The 22,592-nt window shown below is 41.4% G+C and overlaps 1 protein-coding gene across 3 annotated transcripts in view; it reads left to right on the plus strand.

Moving 5' to 3' along the window:
• The window catches only part of CNTNAP2 (contactin associated protein 2), a 2,064,732-nt gene that overhangs the window by 2,032,126 nt on the left and 10,014 nt on the right, over window positions 1-22,592 (plus strand). The gene's annotated exons all lie outside the window — the stretch shown is intronic.

Consider the following 22,592-nt stretch of genomic DNA (forward strand, 5'->3'; position numbering starts at 1 on the left):
CAGCCAATAGTTCCAGCACTATTGGTTGAGGACCCATCCTTTACCCCACCTTCATCCCATTCCAAATTGCCCTTTATATTTATGTCTACTTCTAGACTCCCTGATCTGTTGCATTGATCTGACTCTTCCTGAGACAGTAGCAAGCTGTGGTCATGACTGAGCTTTTGTAATAGCATTTGATTTCTCATAAAGCTAATTTCCCTTTTATTCTCTCTCTTTTTTAGGATTTTTATATGTATATGTTACCTAGAGGATTCCTGTTTTCATAAGGGTCTTATCAGGGTTATCAGGATGTTAAATAGTATCTAATGCCACTTCAACATCTACTAACCATGTGCTTTTCCTTCTGTGATAGATTAATGCGGTGAATCATAGTAATAGATTTCCAAATACTGAGCCATGCTTTCATTCCTAGCATTAACCACATTTAGTCATGGTGAGGCGTTCTCTTGAGGTATAACTAAAGTCATTTTACTGAAACTCTTTTTAGTTTTGTTTTTTACATCAGTAATTCTTGGGTAAGATGGGTTTGTAGCATCCTTTTACTTTTGAGAGGAGTGCAGATTTGGATTTTCTACTTAGGCCAGCTTCATAAAAAGAAAGTAGAAGGGGCCACCCAGCAAGGAATGTGGGAGGCCCCTAGGACAGCAGTCCAGACAGACCAGGAAGGAACCTGGGACCTCAGTCCTACAACCTCAAAGACCAAATTCTGCCAGCCTCAGGAATGACCTTGGAAGCACATTTTCCCCCAGGACTTCCCCACAGGCACTCAGCCCTGCTGACATCTTGATTTCAGTCTCGGGATACCCAGTCACACCATGGGGGGCTTCTCCATCACTCTCTAACTAGTAGAATGACTCAAATAAGTGCCATCCAAACTTGAATGTGCTCAGAATCGCCTGGCGAGATGAATGAATGCAGATTCAGGAGGTCAGAGGTGGGATTTGAGATTCTGCGTCTCTAACAAGCTCCCAGGTGACGCTGGTACTGCTGGTTCACGGGCCACACTGTGTGGCAAGGATATAAACAGCCTTGGAGTCTGACCCACCTGTACCTTGTAAGCTGGGTAAACTTCACCTGCAAAACCACTGGAGTCTACCGTTTTCTTGTGTGTGTGAGCGGAGCTCTTTGACAACTCTCTCAATTTCTTTTATGAGAATCTGTCTAATTAGATCCTCTTTCTCATCTACTGTAATTTCTGTTCTTTACATTTTTCTAGAAATTAATGCATGTAGTCTATAAGTTTTCAAATTCATTTCCATAGAGTTGAGCAAAATAAGTTTTTATAACAGTTTCCATTCTCTCAGAAAATGTTTATTCATATATTTTTATATTGTAGGTTTAGATTTTCCCCCCATTCTTCTTAGATTATCAGACAACTTTTTTTTTCAAAGGACCAGTTCTGGATTTATTTATTAGTTCTATCATTTTTCTGTTTTCTTTTACCACTTGCTTTTATCCTGACTTCTTTAAATTTATTTTTGTTACTCTTTAACTGTGTCATTTGAATATTTCCTTATTGTCATTGTTGGCATGTGTGTAACATCCTCTTTCAGAGGAACATGAACCAAAGTTAACAAATCTAAGCTCTAAGCCTAAGTCTCTGGCCACTTGTGACCCCACCTCCCGGACCACACATGCCAGATGCAGTGTCTTGGCGTGAATATTTTTAACTAGACTCTCATGTAAGGGACCTGAACAGTCTTTAGAGGCCACCTTAAATGCCAAAGCCTTCAGACATCACTGTAAGAACAGGTTTGGCAGGCGTGTGTTCCCACAGCAGTGGAGCAGGTGAGGAAATGATGGGGCGAAACATCACCTAAGAGGCTAAAGTGAAGGGCGGTGGGGTTTGATCCCCTTTCAGCACCGGACACCCCCTGCACACCGCCCCATGTGCCTGACCATGTCTGGGGCTGCCTTCCTCAGGCTTCTATTCTTTCCTAACCAGGACTGTTCAACGCCGTTGTGGGAAAATCCAAAAGAGCACAAACACCCAGCTTTGGGGTGACTTCCCAGGTCCTTGATTCCTCCTTCATCTGGGCTTCTCTGTAATCCCAGTTCCTCCCCCTCTCTTTCTGTCTGTCTTTCCCTTTGTCCCATGCAATAGATTTTGAAGCCCAAGGAGGTTGGGGTTCTGTCCAGCCCTCCCTCTAAGCCATCCACCCTCTGACCCCCTCTGCCTGGCACCATCCTTAGAGACACCTCTCTCCCTGTTCCACGCCTGCCAGGACTCTCAGCTGTCACCTCCATCATGTGGGGCTGGGAAGGGCAGGTGACACAGGCGTGCGTGTTGCTATAGCAACTTCTCTGTTGATGGCAGAACCACCGACTGCAGCGAGTCACAGTGTTCATTTCTGTCTCGCTCTTACGCCGGGCAATGTTACGAGAAGCCCGTGAAAATGAAGTCAATTTGAGCTCAGGGTTGTCCACCGCCGTCTGTGTCTGTCATTGCCTCTGTCAAGGCAGGGCCCCGTGCTAACTCTTCCTACTACACTGCATTTTTGAACATCCTTGTATATCACTTGGGCCATTCAAGGGAGCACAATATTCCAAATTAATCTGGTGCCACTTCCCTTTCTGACTTGTCATCCAGAAGACTGTCACGGAAATCCCTGCGTGTCAATCCTCCCCGGGAATCCCTGCCAGTCACCACCTAGAAGTGTTGATTCTGCCTTTGCTGGCAGTTCGGGGCCTGTGTCCTGCCTATGGTTTCTGAAGTTGCAGAAACATTATGCTAGATGAAGTTTTTGACCCAACGCCAGTTGTTTTACTCATTTGAGAAGATCTTTGCTCAATTCTCTGTGCTCTGCACAGACTGTTGAGAAATGTCTAAAGATCAGGTGGATCCTTGATTCTGCTGTTGAGCTTCTGCCTGGGAACGATCCTGAAAAGCTTTAAAAAAAAAAAAAAAAGTAAAATCAATTTTATGTTAAAACGTAAATGTACATAAAACTCCATATGAATGTGGGGTGTAGTTATTTTAAACATAGAGAATGAGATTAATTGTGAAATTTCCCCACGAGGAAAGGCTAAAAGTGGTTTTCAAGAATTTACTTGGGAATTTTAACTTTTAGGAAATGGGAAAGGATAAAGACAGAAATGATAAAGTTGTAAATGACTTTGATAGCTGAAATGCTTTCAGTGCATGGTTTTGTTTTATCCTGACAGTAGCTCTACATGGTCTGAGTGGACATTATTAACCACATTTTAAAGATTAAAAAAAGTGCAACTCGGAGAGAAAATGCATTCATTCCCACAGTAAACATCTAATGAGTGGCTACGCATTCGCATCCCCCGCGGAGCTTTTTGGCCACCCTGACGCCTGCTCCCCATCCGGAGAGAGTCTTGATGTGCTGTCAGGACTGTGAACCAGTGGGTCCCAGTATTTATAGCACTTTGCTCAAAAGTATACAGAAAATAACATCATCAGGTCTAAAATTTGGGTATCCTCACCTCTGATTCAGTGCTTTTCCCACTTTTCCTTTCTCTCAATGAAACATTTGAATCTAAATATAAAAAGATCCCAGTTCTTTACTCTGAACTGTTTTCCTATCTTCTGTCATCCCTTCAGTATAATGCAGAAGTCTGAAATAATCAGTAATTTGCATATCTGTAGGTAAACCCCTGATACTAAATATACCTTCCTGTTTATTTCCACTATCCCTTTTTTGATTTGGAATAGATCATCCCCAAACCTGCTAGAGCCAATTAAATATTATTTCACACTTTGTTGACATGAATGAGAAGAGCTATGACAGAGCAACGTGGCTGGTCCTGGAAGACGATCACACTATCTTGATACTGACGTGAGCCAGCGCCAAGGAGGCATCTCTCTGTGGGGGAACCTCAGGAACTCTCATGAACGAGGATCGTTTGCTTCACAAGATGCTCTTTGATGGCCATTCCACCTGCCAGCCAGAAAAGACAGCTGCCTTTTGAGAGCTGAGGTTAATTCAAGGAAAGGACAGTTCAAAAAACAATGAAAATACCTAGCATGGGGGTTGTATATTCTCTTTTCTGAGATCAACCTTGGAAGAAAAGACATTGTCTTGGGGCTGAAATTTTAAACTTTCATTTGTGCTAATGCAGCCGGAAAAAGTATTTCCAAAGCAAGAGCCCAGCGGGACATTGATAAAAGACTTAAAATATATAGAGACTTAATGTTTAAAGCCCTTTAGTTTTGCTTGTTCTCCCGTCTAATAGACCCCAGAGGAGGCAGAGTCCCGTCGGCTGGCTGTGATCTGGGTCATATACCACTGTGTTCTCAGAAACTGTCCTCTTCTCTGTACTGGTTTCCGAACACTTAGGAACAAAAAGGGTCAATTTTACATTTAGATGAAATAGCAGTTACAACACAGACATCCTGCAAAGCCAGAGCCCTGTGGATGTTGATGGAGCTGGTCCACAGAGAGCTGGAGTAAAATCATCATCTTCCACTGAAGGCAACATTGTCTGCAAGTTGAGATACAGAGGTTGTAGCAGAAGATTAGATGTTTTTAATGCATATTATTATTCATTCTACTACCTTGAAAGACATAGGATGATAACAAAATCAGTAATGTCTAGGCCTTTCCAAAAGAGCCATCCACAGTCAAATTATGGCCTTTGAATTTACTAGAAATTTCCACAAAGGGGGAGTAAAAGAAGACCCTTCATCTTTGCCTGATTCCTCAAATGATTAAATGTGTTTAAATATTCTCACAAATGATGAAACTCATCTTCTGACTAGATTTTAGGTGATTAAAAAAAAAAAAGTTATTTTCACTGAACTCCCAAACCACAAATTCTGCAAGTCCAAAGCCTCTGCTGGGACCTGCGTAGTGCCTGGTGGATGCGTTTCTGAGCAGAAATTTGAAGGCAGTGGCTCCAGGGTCTCCTGAAGACGTTGGTCTTCTGAATGGTGCCAAGTCTTGACCACAGTCTAAAGAAAAGGTGAAATACATCAGGGAATGTCTTTAAAAGACATATTTTGGCTTACTGACTGTGATTGGGTTGCTTTCTTCTTCTTTCTCACTATTGTTAGTTTCTCAACTACCCCTGCCTTAGAAACTGAGGCCATTTCCATGAATCAGCAGACAATTCTGGCTAAGACTGCCCTGCTGATAAGGAACCCACAAATTGTATTAGCAGGTGTGTTCACCAGGCTTGGTAACCATCCTAACTGTGACCCAGCATTTCACCAAGTGAGAATCAGTCACTCTGGTGCTACGGGACCCTGGACACACCATATTCCTGTGTGGTCTCAGGCTTTCCACCCAGCTGACTGCATTCTGCCACTGCACAGCCCACCCATGCAAGAACCAGCAGCAAAGAGACAAGAATTCTTTCCAAAAACAAATCAATAAACTCCAGAGAAACCAACAACCCAGTATTTTAAAAAACGTCTGTTTTCTCTCATATATGCCTGTGAATGCATCTGTACCATCAAGAACCTACGTGCTGACATCACAATGTTACCAAATTGGGTCCCGCCACTCGCCACTCAAAAAATCAATACTCGAGAGAGACAAATGTTGGTAGAAAGGAAAATTGTTTTTAATCAGAATGCCACAGTCTGGGGAGATGGCAGACTCAGTGTCCCCCAAAAACCACCTCTGAAGATTCTGCTCGGCCATGAAAGTTTAAGGGAAAGAAGGAAGTCACCTCAGTGAATCACTGAGATGGGGGAGGTCAGAGTCGTCCCCATCCGCCACTGCGTGCAGGCTTGTCCACTCCTCGTGATACATCATCTCCTTAGATGCTGCCTTGTTCACACAGTTTGTCCATGAGATCCCCGAAGAGATCTGGTCATCTGTTAATTACTTGTTCTTCACTTCTTTGATCCACAGAAAGAACCAACAGATTAGGCAAGGTATTGTGTGGGCAAAAGGTTTGAAAGGTGTGCTAGGGCCAGAGATGTGTGGAACATGGGTGCCTGGCTTAAGGTTAGTGACAAGACAAAAGGGTGCCCCCTGCAGAGAGCTCTTTCCTGCCGAAAGCTGCTTACATTTTTCCTCCCTGATGCGCATGCTTTAGAGAATCACCTATTTTAAATCAGGAAAGGTCTCCAAGGACATGTCTAAGCTATTTATTAAATTCCTTGGCTGCTTTTTCTTAGACTGCTCTTAATATCGAGCAGTAATAGACTCTCCCCCTCTACGTTCAAAATACTAAAGAATTGTCCTCAGAAATGAAAGCAGGGTTCCATTAGTAGCTTTCACAAGACTAAAAAGAAATAGGATTAAAGGAGATGGAGCCGAGGGGCATCCTGTCATGCAGGTCATTTAAAAGCACACAATGAGTCAGCACACCACCACCCCCCAAAAAAAGACAAGGTCTCAGAAGGAATTATTTCAGTTCCTTCTCAGGCATCACGTTAAATGAAAACACACATGCACAGGAACAGCAGGAGATGTGAATCACCAGGAGTCTCAATTAAACCTCTGCTACTCAAAGTGAGGTGTGTACTCAAACTCCCCCGCAGCCCATTAGAAATGCAGACTCCCAGCCCAAGGCAGTCAGAATCTGCATTTTAACCAGATTCCAGGTGGTTTGTGGGAGCCTTCAAGTCGGAAAGCTCTGAACCAAAGCACTCAGGAATCAATTTATTTATTTTCTCCTAAAGGCGCATCAGAATGAGGTATACAGAGGAAGACAAAGCCTACGCAGCCCACTCGAGGCCAATGAACCCCCTCCTCCTAGTTACTCAAGGCAGAGGTGCTTCGTCCCTGACCTCCGGAGCCCTTTGTGAGTGCCAGCACCTGGAGGGGGAGGCCTGCATACAATCTGGAAGCTGTTTTCCCTCAGAAAGGGGTTTAAATGGTACTTCCCAGATTTATCACATGCCCCCAGATTTGGGCTTCCTCCTTCTTGCATTCCTGTTGACATCAACGTGGAATTATAAACCCCTGTGGCAGAGAGAAAGGAGTGATGGCCCCTGCACGGATGGAGCAGTCGTCCCCCCAGTGGAGAAAGATGCACACACCCGGGCTCCCAGCCCCTCTCGCTGGGCTCCCCCATCTAGACTTTGCAGGCTCAGCTTAGAACTACAGCAAGATGCACAGAACGTCCTGAATGAGCCCAGAGAGCTGGTTCCAGCAGCCCTGGTCTGGTACCTACCAGCCCCATGACTGCGACCGAACCGCTCTCCTGTGTTTCAGCCGCCTCAGCTGTGGGAGAGGTCACAGACCAACCCTGTAAACGTGGGCTGTAAGGATCCATGGTCCGCAGTGCCCGCAACATTAGCCAACCAGAGCTTTGACAGTTGACTTAGGAACAACTAGCACCAAATACAAAAGAAGCGACAGTGTGCCCACCTGAAAAATAACAAGACATCTTTGACGTGAAAAGGATATCATACATCTTGTCTTTGTGTTTACATGGAGTCTGAGCTTCTGTCAATAATGAGCTGTTTCTAATCCAAATACCTCCTTACAGTTAATCAGACAGAAGAATGCAGTGGCAGCCTCGCTTGGGAGTATCAGTGGATCTCTTTCCCGAAAGGCAACTGAGACAGTTTAGAAGTTGGCTTAAAAAACCGATGGAAGGAGGGAATTTAGTAAAAATCGATTGCTCTTTCAGTACCTTCATTTAAAGTTGGCATTATTTAAACAATCAAGATCTATAGTCGAGGATGGCAAGTTCCTTTATTCTGTTTCTTTTCACCTAATTAACCTCTTTTGGTCACTGGATCTCCGACACTGGAGCAAGCAGCTGCCACTTGGCCGCTCTTTTAAGAAGCTGGAAATGTGAGGCTTGATTACCTTCCCAGGTCGAAGCCCAAAATTCATACTCTTTTCCCTGTTGGGGCTCTGAAATTCTGGCTGGTCATCTTTCTGTAGAAACTGAGGTGAAGGGTGTAGTAGAAACACAAAACTGAGGCTCACCAAGGTCCTGCCAGATAGGGTTTGCCTGGATAAAAACCTGCTGGCCTTGAAAAATCTCTCCCTCCTGAAAATGTGATCAGCGATAGCCTCTCTGAAAATAAAGGAGCGTCCCCTGAGATCTTCAGCATCTTACGTGACAACAGTTTGTTTTCATATGAGTTTCCAAAGTATCAGTCAATAGTGAATGGCTAAAACAAATAGTTTGAAAAAAATTATTTTCTGCTATAGAGCTCAGATGTGAAGAGAGTGAATAAAGTGAAAGGAAACAAAGAAACTGGGAAGAACAAAGACATATTTACATCATGGAGCTCAGACTCCACTGCAAAAAGAATGTTGCAATTTAAATTAAATTATAATTAATAGCAGCAGTTTTGTTGAAGTATCTCAAATTATCCCATTAGATGCTGAAGCCCAAGTGGTTTCCATGGCAATATTTTCTCTAGATGTCAGCTACTATCTAATTTTTTTGTCCCTGGTATATGACAACCTGAAGCATTTAGTGCCTTTCATTTTGGGGGAGTTCTCTGCTAGACAATCTCAGTTTATTTTTATATGCAATTAAATGTGTGTTTTATTTGCAATTGGTTTCTGAGCCTAAAGTCTAGAATTTTACGTATTTTGAAATTTAGTAAATAAGAGTCACAGTTACCTCGTTTATGTTCTGTATTTTTAAAATTATTTTTATCTTTTATTTTTATACAACTTTAAAGGTTACACTCCATTTACAGTTATTACAAACTACTGGCTATATTCTCCATGTTGTACAATACATCCTTGTAGCCTATCTTACACCCAATAGTTTGTACCTCCCACTTATTGTCTGTCTTTTTGATTATAACCATCCTAGTGGGTATGAAGTATCTCACTGTGGTTTTGATTTGCATTTCTCTGAAGGGTAGTAATGTTGAATGACTTTTCATATGTTTATCAGCCACTTCTATATCTTATTTGGATAAATGTCAATTCAAATCCTTTGCCCACTTCAAAAATTGGGCATGTCTTTTTATTATTGAGTTGTAAGTGATCTTTATATATTCTAGATATGTTATTTCCCTTATCCCCAGGTAAGATATATACCTTATCAGATATATAATTTGTCAATATTTTTTAACCTATGGGTTGTCTTTTTACTTTTTTTATGGTGTCCTATGAAACATAAAAGTTTTAAATTTCAATGATGTCCAATTTATTTTTTCTTTCATTGTTTGTGCTTTTGGTGTCATATTTAAGAAATTATTACCTAATCCAAGATCATGAAGATTTATGCCTATGTTTTCTTCTAGGAGTTTTATAATTTTAGTTCTGAAATTTAGGTCTTTGATCCATTTTGAGTTAACTTTTGTATATATGGTGTGAAATTGGGGTCCAACTTCATTCCTTTGCATGTGGAGTCCAGTTATTATTGTGATATAATTCACATATTATACAATTTACCCATTTAAAGTGTACAATTCAATGGCTTTTGGTATATTACATTATTAATCTTTAAAAATTGTAGTAAAATATATGTAACATACATTTGCCATTTTAAACATTTTTAAGTGTTTAATTCAGTGGCATTAGTCACACTAACAATATTGTGTAACCATTACCACTATCTATTTCCAAAACTTTTTCGTCATCCCGAATAGAAGTTCTCACCATAGGCAATAACTCCCCATTCCTCTCTCCGCAGTCCCTCGTAAGCTCTAATCTACTTTCTGTCTCTATGAATTTGTCTACTCTAGGTAACTCATGAAATGGAATCATACAACATTTGTCCTTCTGTATCTGGTTTATTTCACTTAGCATAATGTTCATCCATGTTGTAACATGTATCAGTACTTCATTCCTTTTTATGGTTGGAAAATATTCCAATGTAGGTACCACATTTTATTTGTCCATGGACGAATATTTGGGTTGTTTCTACTTTTTGGCTATTATGAATAATGCTGCTATACACATCAGCACACAAATATCTATTTGAACGCTTGCTTTCAATTCCTTTAGATATATAGCTAGGAGTGGAATTGCTTTATCATATGATAATTGTATGTTTAGCTTTTTTTTTTAACAGATCTTTATTGAAGTATCATTACTTCACAATACTGTGTTAGCTTCTGTTGCACAGCAAAGCCAATCAGCCACACACATACACATGTCCCCATATCCCCTCCCTCTTGAGCCTCCCTCCCATCCTCCCTATCCCACCCGTCTAGGTCATCGCAAAGCACCAAGCCGATCTCCCTGTGCTGTGCTGCTGCTTCCCACCAGCCAACTATTTTGCATTTGGTAGTGTATGTATATCGATGCTACTCTCACTTCGCCCCAGCTTCGCCTTCCCAACCCATGTCCTCAAGTCCATTTTCTATGTCTATCTCTTTCTTCCTGCCCTGAAACTAGGTTCATCAGTACCTTTTTTTTTTTTTAGATTCCATATATATGCATTAGCATACGGTATTTGTTTTTCTCTTTCTGACTTGCTTCACTCTGTATGACAGACTCTAGGTCCATCCACCTCACAACAAATAACTCAATTTCGTTTCTTTTTATGGCTCAGTAATATTCCATTGTATATATGTGCCACATCTTCTTTATCCATTCATCTGTCAGTGGACATTTAGGTTGGTTCCATGTCCTGACTATTGTAAATAGTGCTGCAATGAACCTTATGGTACATGTCTCTTTTTGAATTACGGTGTTCTCAGGGTATATGCCCAGTAGTGGGATTGCTGGGTCATATGGTAGCTCTATTTTTAGTTTTTTAAGGAACCTCCATACTGTTTTCCATAGTGGTTGTATCAATTTACATTCCCACCAACAGTGCAAGAGGGTTCCCTTTTCGCCACACCCTTTCCAGCATTTATTGTTTCTAGATTTTTTGATAAAGGCCATTCTGACTGGCGTGAGGTGATACCTCATTGTAGTTCTGATTTGCATTTCTCTAATAATTAATGATGTTGAGCATATTTTCATGTTCCTCTTGGCCATCTGTATGTCTTCCTTGGTGAAATGTCTATTTAGGTCTTCCACCCATTTTTTAATTGGATTGTTTGTTTTTTTGATATTGAGCTCCATGAGGTGTTTGTGTATTTTGGAGATAAATCCTTTGTCTGTTGTTTCATTTGCAAATATTTTCTCCCATTCTGAGGGTTGTCTTTTTGTCTTGTTTATGGTTTCCTTTGCTGTGCAAAAAGCTTTTAAGTTTAATTAAGTCCCATTTGTTTATCTTTGTTTTTATTTCCGTTACTCTAGGAGGTGGGTCAAAAAAGATCTTGCTGTGGTTTATGTCAAAGAGTGTTTTTCCTATGTTTTCCTCTAAGAGTTTTATAGTGTCTCGTCTTACATTTAAGTCTTTAATCCATTTGGAGTTTATTTTTGTGTATGGTGTTAGGTAGTGTTCTAATTTCATTCTTTTACATGTAGCTGTCCAGTTTTCCCAGCAACACTTATTGAAGAGGCTATTTTTTCTCCGTTGTATGTTCTTGCCTCCTTTCTCATAAATTAGGTGCCCATATGTGCATGGGTTTATCTCTGGGCATTCTATCTTTCACCATTGACCTGTATTTCTGTTTTTGTGCCAGTACCATGCTGTCTTAATTACTGTAGCTTTGTGGTACAGTTTGAAGTTGGGGAACCTGATTCCTCCAGCTCCGTTTTTCTTTCTCAAGATTGCTTTGGCGATTTGGGGTCTTCTGTGTTTCCATACGAATTGTAAAATTTTTTGTTCTAATTCTGTGAAGAATGCCATTGGTAGTTTGATAGGGATTGCAATGAATCTATAGATTGCTTTGGGTGATATAGTCATCTTCACAGTATTGATTCTTCCAATCCAAGAACGTGGTGTATTTCTCCATCTGTTTATGTCATCTTTTATTTCTTTCATCAGTGTTTTATAGTTTTCTGAGTACAAGTCTTTTGCCTCCTTAAGCAGTTTTATTCCTAGGTATTTTTTTTTTTTAATTAATAGCTACTTTATTTATTTATTTATTTATTTATTTATTTTTGGCTGTGTTGGGTCTTCATTTCTGTGCGAGGGCTTTCTCTAGTTGTGGCAAGCGGGGGCCACTCTTCATCGCGGTGCGCGGGCCTCTCACTATCGCGGCCTCTCTTGTTGCGGAGCACAGGCTCCAGACGCGCAGGCTCAGTAGTTGTGGCTCACGGGCCCAGTTGCTCCGCGGCATGTGGGATCTTCCCAGACCAGGGCTCGAACCCGTGTCCCCTGCATTAGCAGGCAGATTCTCAACCACTACGCCACCAGGGAAGCCCTTTCCTAGGTATTTTATTCTTTTTGTTGCGATGTTAAATGGGAATGTTTCCTTAATTTCTCTTTCTGATTTTTCATTGTTGGTGTATAGGAATGCCAGAGCTTTCTGTGCATTAATTTTGTATCCTGCAACTTTACCAAATTCATTGATTAGTTCTAGTAGTTTTCTGGTGGCATCTTTAGGATTTTCTATGTATAGTATCATGTCATCAGCAAACAGTGACAGTTTTACTTCTTCTTTTCCAATCTGTATTCCTTTTATTTCTTTTTCTTCTCTGATTGCCGTGGCTAAGACTTCCAAAACTATATTGAATAACAGTGGTGAGAGTGGGCCACCTTGTCTTGTGCCTGATCTTAGTGGAAATGCTTTCTGTTTTTCACCATTGAGTATGATGCTTGCTGTGGGTTTGTCATATATGACCTTTATTATGTTGAGGTAGGTTCCCTGTATGCCCACTTTCTGGAGAGTTTTTATCATAAATCAGTGTTGAATTTTGTCAAAAGCTTTTTCTGCATCTATTGAGATGACCATATGGGTTTTATTCCTAATTTGTTAATGTGGTGTATCACATTGATTGATTTGCCTATATTGAAGAGTCCTTGCATCCCTGGGATAAATCCCACTTGATCTTGGTGTATGATCCTTTTAATGTGCTGTTGGATCCTGTTTGCTAGTATTTTGTTCAGGATTTTTGCATCTATGTTCATCAGTGATATTGGTCTATAATTTTCTTTTTTTGTGATATCTTTTTCTGGTTTTGGTATCAGGGTGATGGTGGCTTCGTAGAATGAATTTGGGAGTGTTGTCCCTCTGCAATTTTTTGGAAGAGTTTGAGAAGGATGGGTGTTAGCTCTTCTCTAGATGTTTGATAGAACTCACCTGTGAAGCCATCTGATCCTGAACTTTTCTTTGTTGGAAGATTTTTAATTATGGTTTCAATTTCATTACTTGTGATAAGTCTGTTTATATTTTCTAATTCTTCCTGGTTCAGTCTTGGAAAATTGTACCTTTCCAAGAATTTGTCCATTTCTTCGTGGTTGTCCACTTTATTGGCATATAGTTGTTTGTAGTAGTCTGTTATAATCCTTTGTATTTCTGCAGTGTCAGTTCTGATTTCTCCTTTTTCATTTCTAATTTTATTGATTTGCATCCTCTCCCTTTTTTTCTTGATGAATCTGGCTAAGGGTTTATCACTTGTTTATCTTCTCAAAGAACCAGCTTTTAGTTTTATTGATCTTTGCTATTGTTTTCTTTGTTTCTGTTTCATTTATTTCTGCTCTGATCTTTATGATTTCTTTCCTTCTACTGACTTTGGGTTTTCTTTGTTCTTCTTTCTCTAGTTATTTAACGTGTAGGGTTAGATTGTTTATTTGAGATTTTCCTTGTTTCTTGAGGTGAGATTGTATTGCTATAAACTTCCCTCTTAGAACTGCTTTCGCTGTGTCCCATAGGTTTTAGGTCATTGTGTTTTCATTGTCATTTGTTTCTATGTATTTTTTTATTTCTTCTTTGATTTCTTCAGTGATTTCTTGGTTATTTAGTAGCACACTGTTTAGCCTGCATGTATTTGTGTTTTTTACAGTTTTTTTCCTGTAATTGATTTCCAATCTCATAGCATTGTGGTCAGAAAAGATACTTGATATGATTTAGATTTTCTTAAATTTTCTGAGGCTTGATTTGTGACCCAAGATGTGGTCTATCCTGGAGAATGTTCCATGTGCACTTGAGAAGAAAGTGTATTCTGCCACTTTTGGGTGGAATGTTCTATAAATGTCAATTAGACCTATCTGATCTATTGTGTCATTTAAAGCTTGTGTTTCCTTATTTATTTTCTGTTTGGATGATCTGTCCCTTGGTGTAAGGGGGGTGTTAAAGTCCCCTACTATTATTGTGTTACTGTCTATTTCTTCTTTCATGGTTGTTAGCATTTGCCTTATGTATTGAGGTGCTCCTGTGTTGGGTGCATAAACATTTATAATTGTTATATCTTCTTGGATTGATCCTTTGATCATTATGTAGTGTCCCTCCTTATCTCTTGTAACACTCTTTATTTTAAAGTCTATTTTATCTGATATGAGTATTGCTACTCCAGCTGTCTTTTGATTTCCATTTGCATGGAATATCTTTTTCCATCCCTTCACTTTCAGTCTGTTTGTGTCCCTAGGTCTGAAGTGGGTCTCTTGTAGACAGCATACATATGGGTCTTGTTTTTGTATCCATTCAGCCAGTCTGTGTCTTTTGGTTGGGGCATTTAATCCATTTACATTGAAGGTTATTATTGATATATATGTTCCTATTACCATTCTCTTAATTGTTTTGGGTTTGTTTTTGTGGGTCTTTCTCTTCTGTTGTGTTTTCTTTCTCTTCTGTTGTATTTCCTGCTTAGAGAAGTTTCTTTAGCATTTATTGTAAACCTGGTTTTGTGGTGCTGAATTCTCTTAGCTTTTGCTTCTCTGAAAAGCTTTTGACTTCTCCATCAAATCTGAATGAGATCCTTGCTGGATAGAGTACTCTTGGTTGTAGGTTTTTCTCTTTCATCACTTTAAGTATATCCTGCCACTCCCTTCCGGCCTGAAGAGTTTTCCATTGAAAAATCAGCTGATAACCTTATGGGCATTCCTTTGTATGTTATTTTTTGTTTTTCTCTTGCTGCTTTTAATATTTTTTCTTTGAATTTAATTTTTGTTAGTTTGATTAATATGTGTCTTGGTGTGTTTTTCCTAGGGTTTATCCTGTATGGGACTCTCTTTGCTATTTCCTTTCCCATATTAGGGAAGTTTTCAACTATAATCTCTTCAAATATTTTCTCTGACCCTTTCTTTTACTCTTCTTCTTCTGGGACCCCTATAATTCGAATGTTGGTTTGTTTAGTGTTGTCCTGGATGTCTCTGAGATTGTCTTCAATTCTTTTCATTCTTTTTTCTTTATTCTGCTCCTTGGCAGTTATTTCCACCATTTTGTCTTCCAGCTCACTTATTCATTCTTCTGCCTCAGTTTTCCTGTTATTGATTCCTCCTAGTGTAATTTTCGTTTCAATTATTATGTTGTTCATCTCTGTTTGTTCTTTGGTTCTTCTAGATCTTTGTTAAACATTTCTTGTATTTTCTCAATCTGTGCCGCCATTCTATTTCCAAGATTCTGGATCATCTTTACTATCATTACTCTGAATTCTTTTTCAGGTAGATTGCCTATTTCCTCTTCATTTATTTGGTCTTGTAGGTTTTTACCTTGCTCCTTCATCTGTGACATATTTTTTTGCTGTCTCATTTTTTTTTTTTTTTTTTTATGAGTGGGATTGTGTTCCTGTCTTACTGGTTGTTTGATCTGAGGCTTCCAACACTGGGGTTTGTAGGCTATTGGGTAGAGCTGGGTCTTGGTGCTGAGATGAGGAACTCCATGAGGCCTCACTCCAATGAATATTCCCTGGGGTCTGAGGTTCTCTGTTAGTCCAGTGGTTCGGACTCGGAGCTCCCACTGCAGGAGCTTCAGCCCGACCCTGGGGTCATGAACCAAGATCCCACAAGCCACCTGAGGTGGCAATAAAAAAAAAAAAAATAACAACATAAAAAATAAAATTAGACTAGTAAACTAACAGATATGTTAGGAAGAATATAAGAATAAAAATATAGATGAATCAACAACCGGAAGGTACAACAATATCACAATAGTGAAAAAGAGGAGGAGGGGGGGAAAAAAGGGGGGGGGGCAGGAAGGCCTTGGCTGTCGAGAGTGGGGCCTAAGCAAGGGTGAGGTTTGTGTGGTGGATGGGACCAATGCTCAGGACCCACAGGGCTGGAAAAGGCCCTGGGGGCTGTGGAGGGTGGGGCTTAGGCTCAAGGAACAGAAGGTACCCAGGTGTGCCCCCCACTCCTGGTCTCAGAGGGCAGGGGATCGCCTGGGAGCTCAGCAGTCTCCCCAGCCCGAGTGTGCGGGGCAATTGCCCTCCGCTCCTCTCCCACTCCTCCCAGAGGGCCCCTCCCACCTGCCTCTCCTGATCTCCCTGGCCTCCCTCCTATGCCCCCAGGACCCACACGGCCTGGATGGGGCTTTGGAGGACGGGTACTGGCCTGGGAGCTCAGCAGGCTCCCCGGGCCTGGGTGGGCCAGGCGATCGCCCTCTCCTCTCCCGCTCTTCCCAGAGAGTCCCTCCCGCCTGCGCCTCCTGGTCTCCCCGACCTCAGCGGTGCTGATCCTGTCTGGCCTCCACTTCTCCTCCCCCCTCAGTCCCCCTACGTCCTACCGGTTCACTTTGGGGTTCCTCCCATCTCCTTGGGCGTCAGAGTCCCCCACCAGCAGCCGGCAGGCACCCTAGTTGTGAGGAGACTCTTACTCCGCATCTTCCCACACTGCCATCTTGACTCCGCCTCTTATTTTTTTTTAATGCTTTACTACTCCTTTTCCTCCCTACCTGCTCAATGAGACAGGCAAGAAATTTAAGGCTAAAGAATTCAAATCTCTTTTTAATATTCCATTCTTATGAATATCTTTTAAATCAGCTTATTGTACTTAAGTACCTGCCTTGAAACTTCCTCTCTTAATTTCTCACATTCGGTAAAGGCAGTCAAAAATCATAATCTGACAGTAATGTTTTAAAGCACGGTTCGCACTGTTCATGATTTCACAAGTGTTACCATGATGGTGATAACCATTCTCTCTGATGGTGATAACCATTCTCTCATGCTCTCTGTGTGTTTGGGCCCATGAGGGAATTATATCTGGAATATTGGGTTTCTCTTCTTACAATGTTGGTTCAGAGTTCTTAGTTTATCACATTGCTCAGCTGATGCTATCATCATGTGGAATTATCTTTGTCAGGTAAAATGCCTCACATGCTCACTTTTGAAGCCAGACAAGTGCAGTCGGAAACCTTTAGACATCTGTGGGCCTCCCCAGACAGCCCACCAACCACAGAGAAAACAACTGGGCTAAATTAGTTGGTCGCCTTAATGATGGTGATGATTTGATAAAGCCAGTGTAGACCCCTGCTTCCTCGTCAGAGACACTTCAGCTTAGCGCCTCGCAAGTGGTTTCTGGAACCAATTCCCGGCTCCACCACTTCTTGGTCACGGGACCTCAGCCAAGTGTTCAGCCTCCAAAATGGGATGAATACACCAACCTCACAAGGTTCACCGGAGGCTGAAATGAGCTAATCCATGAAAAGGACTTAAAACAGTGCCCAACTTGTAGGAAGTGCTATTAATACTATTTCCTAAACAGCTTGCTCCCAAAATTTGAATTTCATGTAAATTTACTTTTTGTGCTCTATGGTAGAAGGAAAACGCTTCTAGGCTTATTCCACCACAGCGAACACTTGCTACTCTGGGCCCCAGAGAGTTTTATATGTGAGGAAAGTATAGTCCAAGTAATGAGTAATTTCATGTAGTCCTAGAATTTAGAGTTTTACCACGCATCCGTCACCTACGTGATGATTGGGGGTCTTTGTTGTGTGATGTCCCTCACTTGGCAGCAGGTACGGGGTAGGCTCAGAACTAGCTGCCCGAGGAGGGCCACACCCTCGCCCCGCCTGGCACACGGACAGAAGAGGCAAGGATTAGACTGTCTTTTGCTTTCCTGATGAAGTTTTCCTGGAATGTAGCAAAGGGCATGCAAAGGCCTTTAGAAGTGGAATAAAACAGTCATGGTTTCTATTCTTTGGGGGTAAGAAGGTGTATTTTTACTCACCCTGTCCTAATTTCTGACCATTTTACTATATCTGTATGATTACGAGGAGCAACTCCCCCTGGGCCAGCTCTTACAGAGTGTGTGTGTTCTTTCCTTTCTTTTCCGACCTGAAGTTGGAGGAAGGGAAAGGGCAGGTGCACCAGCGCTGAGCTCTCAGCTTGCTTCCCAGGTTGAAGACAGAGATGATGGAAGGGAGGCCGTCTGTGTGTGGAACTGTCCGAGTGTGTTTAGGGGCCTGGGATGCATGTGCCTTCTCTGTGGGCTCTGCAGCATCGGCCAAGCTGTTTAACAAGCATGTCCACGGGAGAAGGATCTGCCACCATCAGTTCCTGCAGCACCATGTCTGCCTGTCCCTGCTAGGGGGAGGCGGGGAGGAGAGCTGATCTCTGGATGACGGGGCAAAGGAAACATGGTCTGTCAGTGTAAAGGGGATGACCAGACAAATAGGATGTGTGCAAGGGAAATAAGCAGGAACACGCTTCCAGGAGACACTAAATCAGAGCTGGAATAGCACCACACTTTAGTGTTATCATGTAGTGTGTCAACCAAAAAAAAACATGCACAACCAAAAAGTTGAGAATTATGTTTTATGCAGTGGGCATACTGAGGACTTAAGCCCAGGAGACAGACTCTCAAATAGCTCTGAGGGACTGCTCCGAAGAGGTAAGGGAAGAGCCCGGATATATGGGAGTTTTTGCAACCAAAACAAGGAGTTGGTACATCAAAAGATTACTGTTAATTAAAGGAAAACCAGACATCTCAAGTTAATGAAGTTAGCAATTTTTTATGTATGGGAAAATTCCAGAGTCTGGCCTCACAGAGATCACTCCTTTGATATGCACCTTAACTATCTAGGGCCAGTATCCTGTTTTCTCCATCCTGAATCTCCTCAGGGTGCACTGTGGGGGTGGGCGTGGCTGATGGCTTGATGGCAGCAACATCCTTTGACAGGTGACATTCTTTGTCCACAAGTGTCATTTGGGACCCAGAAGAAAAGTGTATTGAATACAGTCTTTGCCTATTCGACACAAATCTGGTCCTGAGACTTAATATCTAAAGTCTATTTTGGAACTTCCCTGGTGGCGCAGTGGTTAAGATCCGCCTGCCAGTGCAGGGGACACGGGTTCAAGCCCTGGTCCCGGAAGATCCCACATGCTGCGGAGCAACTAAGCCCGTGCGCCACAGCTACTGAGCCTGCGCTCTAGAGCCCGCGAGCCACAACTACTGAGCTCGTGTGCCACAACTACTGAAGCCCGCACGCCTAGAGCCCGTGCTCCACAACAAGAGAAGTCACCGCAATGAGAAGCCCGAGCACCGCAACGAAGAGTAGACCCCGCTCACTGCAACTAGAGAAAGCCCGCGTGCAGCAACGAAGACCCAACACAGCCAAAAATAAATAAATCAATAAATAAATGAATAAAAAGTGTCCAGCTCAATGGCAATAAATAAATAAATAAATAAAAATAAAGTCTATTTTGGACCTACTCATGACGTTTCCCAAAATATAGGTTCCCTGCTACTCCAGCACCACTAAAATGGCTCTGCTCTCCTAGCAAACTTGGAGGAGGTGAGGTGGGGGGAGCGTAAAGGTCAGCAGCAGAATGGAGCACGTGTCATGGATGAGGTTTGTGGCTTGGCCTCATCTGTGTCTCTTGGCCTCCATGTTTCTTTATGTGCATTTCCAAGAGTATGTTGGTACCCAGGGGAAAGGACAGTTACAATGAAATCATTTGAAATATATCTGTCCAAGTAGCAAATCAGTCTGCGCGCCAGGATAAAACGGATCTGCCTCCAGGGAGTGAGCATTCACAAGCATTAGGACAGCCAGGCTCAAGGTATAAACAAAGCCAGGAAAATAGGGATGCTCATGCAAACAGAGAACCCTGTCCTTGAATTTTGTGAGGACTTCTGCTGGGCCTGGGGGTTTTCCACTGACTGTTTTCTGATAATAACCAGACGAGTGGACACAGGAATCATTAGCAGCTTTTCTGTATTCAATATGTTCCTTTCCTTTGTTGGGAAGAGTAAGAATGCTGCCTTGCTTTAAGGGTAGAGTTGAGTTTAGGCAGCTGACTTTCAAAATTGTACCTGCATGGGGGACTTTATTATTAGAAGAGGCTATACAAATGTTTACGCACATCTTAATGGACTGATTTTAATTATACCGGTCAACGAACATCCAATTAGCTCTGCTACTTGTCTGCACTATTTGTCATTGGGGCTGCAAATATAATTAAGATTGGCCCCTGTCTTTAAGAGGATGAATACCATGTAAGGAGTGATGAGAATTAAGGTGATAGCCATTGAAAGGAGGGCAGACACTTCATCTGAGGTGGCCGAGGATGGTTTCAGGAAAGAGGCAAGATTTAATGGACAAAGAGAAGAGGGGCAAACCAGGTGTCCTGGCAGAGAGTGCCATGTGAATGAGCAAAGACACGTCCCCCTCAAGCATCAGGAATCCGTGTGCCTAGAATGTTGAGTTGGAAAAGTGGTTCCATGAGGAAAGAGGCAGGAGAGAAATTCATCTCAAGGGAAGCCTTCCTCCCCATGTCAAGGAGTTCAGATTTTATAACAGAGGCAATCCTGGGGTATTTTTAATGTTCTTTTCTAGCTCTTATTATTCTCCTTGGGTCATCTCAGGTCACATCCATACCTTCCACTAGTGTTTGTATCAATAACTTCAAGAGAACCAGAGAGAGGATGTCAATCTCTAGGCACCTGTGTTTTTTTGCAGTTTTGTGGCCAAGGACGCAAAGCTCTCTTTGGAGCAGGAACGATGCTGTGTCCCACCATCCATGTTACCTGAAGCAGAAGAGCAAACAGTTTTGTAGCATCATGAATACCAAACAACAGAATAATGACAAAATTGCCACTGTAATTTTTTTGTTACTAAATATATTTTGAAGATTTATATTATTGGTATTTAAGGGTCAGGAGATTTCTGTGTTTATCAAAAGGAGATGAGACATATGACCCACTCACCCAAATGTCTATTAGTTATCACCGTACATCCTCTAGGCACCTCAGATTCAGTGTGTCCAAACAAAACAAGTCTGTCTCCCTGAACCCCAAAGAAAAGGCTCTTCCTCCCATAGGCCCTACGTAAGCTAAACTGTCTGAAAGCTGGCATTTCCTCTACAGCTTACCTGTCTGTGTCTTCCTAGCCCTTGAAAGGCAGGATAGGGAAGATTATTGACTTTGGAATTAACCCTACCTGGGTGTTAATCCCAACTAGGCCGGTTACAAGCTACAAAGCTTTTGACTTTTTAGAAGGATGTAGACCAAATAGAGTCCAGAGAAAGGTAAATACAATGTCAGAAGACCTAGAAACTGTGCCCCAGAGGAGCAGTGAAGGTGCAAGCCTTTATCCTTGAAAAACAGCTCTCAGTCTTTGAAGGGGGGTTGACGTTGGGGAATTATGTGTATTGATAACCAAATCTTACTGCGTCCTATGAGTGTGTGAGTTACAACGTGGAAGCTGCCCCATAATTTAGGCAGTTCACTATAAATAGGGTCATAACTAAAACCACATCCATGCTTCAGATTAGTATTTTGACTATATAAACCAAACTCTTCAATGAGGCATGGAAAGTTCTCATTAATAACAATTTTCATCTTTTTTATTGTTTACCGTATATCTCCAGCACTTAGAATAGTGCCTGACGTATGGTAGGCATTCTGCAAAGGCTTGTTGAAATAGGGAGAGATAGAAAATTTATTAGGCAGTTAATATTCTTCTCAACACTTATAATATGTTATCCTCTTACAAAGTCCTGAAGTGTATAATGTTTTACTAGAGCCATGTAAAATTCATTTAAAGAAATGATTACTTTTTTAAACAAAAACACTAATGTGAAAAGATACATGCACCCCAATATTTATGGCAGCATTATTTACAATTGCCAAGATATGGAAGCAATCTCAATATTTATGGAAGCATAATTTACAATAGCCAAGATATGGAAGCAACCTAAGTGTCCATCAACAGATGAATGGATTAAGAAGATGTGGTACATATATATATACAATGGAATACTACTCAGCCATAAAAAGGAATGAAATTTTGCCATTTGCAACAACGTGGATGGACTTGGAGGGCATTATGCTAAGTGAAATAAGTCAGACAGAGAAAGACAAATACTGCATGATATCACTTACATGTGGAATCTAAAAAGTCAACAAACTAATGAATATAACAAAAAAGAAGCAGACTCACAGATATAGAGAACAAACTAGTGGTTACCAGTGGGGAGAGGGAGGGGGAGAGGGGCAAGATAGGGGTAGGGGGTCAAGAGGTAAAACCACTATGTATAAAATAAATAAGCACATGGAATATAGCCAATATTTTATAATAACTATAAATGGAGTATAACCTTTAAGAATTGTGAATCACTATATTGTACACCTATAACTTATATACTATTGTACATCAGCTATACTTCAATTTTAAAAAATATTTTTTAATGATTACTTTTTAAACTAATGCTGTAAGCTGTAAAAAGCTCATTGGTGAGTATATCCAGTGCCACCAGTTATGAAAGGGATAAAAGTGGGTTGGAAGCAGATTTCAGCCAAACTTAAGAAAAAGTATTCTAATACATAACTTGTCTGTTAGTGGAACCAAAGCAGGCCAGCTCAGGTAGTTCTAAGATTTGTTAATACTCCTCCCAAAGAGGTATGCTGTCCATCTGGGACTTGTACAAAGGCAAACAGCAGACACTGAAGTGGCTGTGATTCTTGTGGGAAACAACAGCAAAATGTGTTTAGATGAAAAGGAGATCTCATTTGGGAAAACAGGC

Source organism: Balaenoptera physalus (assembly GCF_965194825.1).
Source record: "Balaenoptera physalus genome assembly, chromosome: 8".
Lineage (NCBI taxonomy): Eukaryota > Metazoa > Chordata > Mammalia > Artiodactyla > Balaenopteridae > Balaenoptera > Balaenoptera physalus.